The sequence below is a fragment of the Manis pentadactyla genome, chromosome 13, assembly GCF_030020395.1.
Source record: "Manis pentadactyla isolate mManPen7 chromosome 13, mManPen7.hap1, whole genome shotgun sequence".
NCBI lineage: Eukaryota > Metazoa > Chordata > Mammalia > Pholidota > Manidae > Manis > Manis pentadactyla.
In genome coordinates, this window is record NC_080031.1 from 76,501,973 (window position 1) to 76,503,230 (window position 1,258).

Consider the following 1,258-nt stretch of genomic DNA (forward strand, 5'->3'; position numbering starts at 1 on the left):
TCAGCAACATTTCCAGAGACTTTTTAAGGCATTATTTTTTAGACCATATATCATGGGATTAAAGGTTGGGGGAGCCATGGTGTAGAACACAGAAATGACAAGGTCAAAAATGGAAGGGGCATGTGAAATCGGCCTCAGATATGCAGAGAAATCAGTGGAGAGAAATAATACAATCACAATCAGATGTGGAAGGCAAGTGGAGAAGGCTTTTTTTGACTGACCTTCTGTTGAAGGCATTTTCTTGACAGTGGAGAAGATGTAGACATAGGAAACAATGATGGAAATAAAACAGCAGATATCCAATACCACACTAATGAGGATAGGTACAATCTCTCTTATTATGTATCCTGAGCAAGAAATAGCCAATAACTGTGGGATATCACCAAAAAAAATGATGGACGACATTAGAACCACAGAGTAGGATAAGGAGAAGGTACCAGCTGTGTGCATTATGGCGACCAGACCCCCACCCAGCCAGGACACAGCTGTCAGCTGAACATGCATATTCACATTAATGATGACCTCATAGTGCAGGGGGTGGCATATGCCAGCATAGCGGTCAAAGCATATCACGGTGAGGAGATTCAGCTCTGCAGTAGCTAAAAACATAAGAGAAAGAACTGGGCTTCACAGCCAGGAAATGAAATGGAGTTACTGTGAGTCAAGGAGATGGCAATAGATCTGGAGATTGTGAATGTAATTAGACAGAGATCCAAGAAGGACAAATATTTCAGGAAGAAGTACATGTGGGTGCAGAGACGCATGTCCAAAGTTATGATCATGATAATGAGGACGTTTTCCATTAGTGCAAAGAAGTATATCAAGATGAAGAGCACTGAGTGCAAAATGTACATATTTTCATTGGTAGAAAATCCAATGATGATAAATTCTGTGACAGCTGTGAGATTTGTTTTGCTTGGAGACATAAATCTGTATTTTAAAAAAAGAGAAATGAAACGTCATTTTCAAGTCCTTCCATATTCAACTTACAATATAGTTCTATATTCATATAGTCATCACACAATCTATTTAATAAAAATGTTACTCCTACCATGTGGGTTGATCACCAACAGTACCTGAATAACACTGCTTTACTGAACCACTTTATACTCAGTGCACATGCACATGCCATTTTTATTACCCAAATATGTTCTATGAAAGATGCTGAAGGACTGAAAATTTGAACCGACCTTAACGTAAGTGTCCTGATGAAAAGCATCCTCCCCATATCTATAAATGAATCCTGAGAAACAAACTG

At 38.9% G+C, this 1,258-nt stretch overlaps 1 pseudogene; it reads right to left on the reverse strand.

The window, feature by feature from the left end:
* On the reverse strand, positions 1–926 carry LOC118928704 (olfactory receptor 14A16-like; annotated as a pseudogene).
* Positions 927–1,258: the final 332 nt, after the last annotated feature.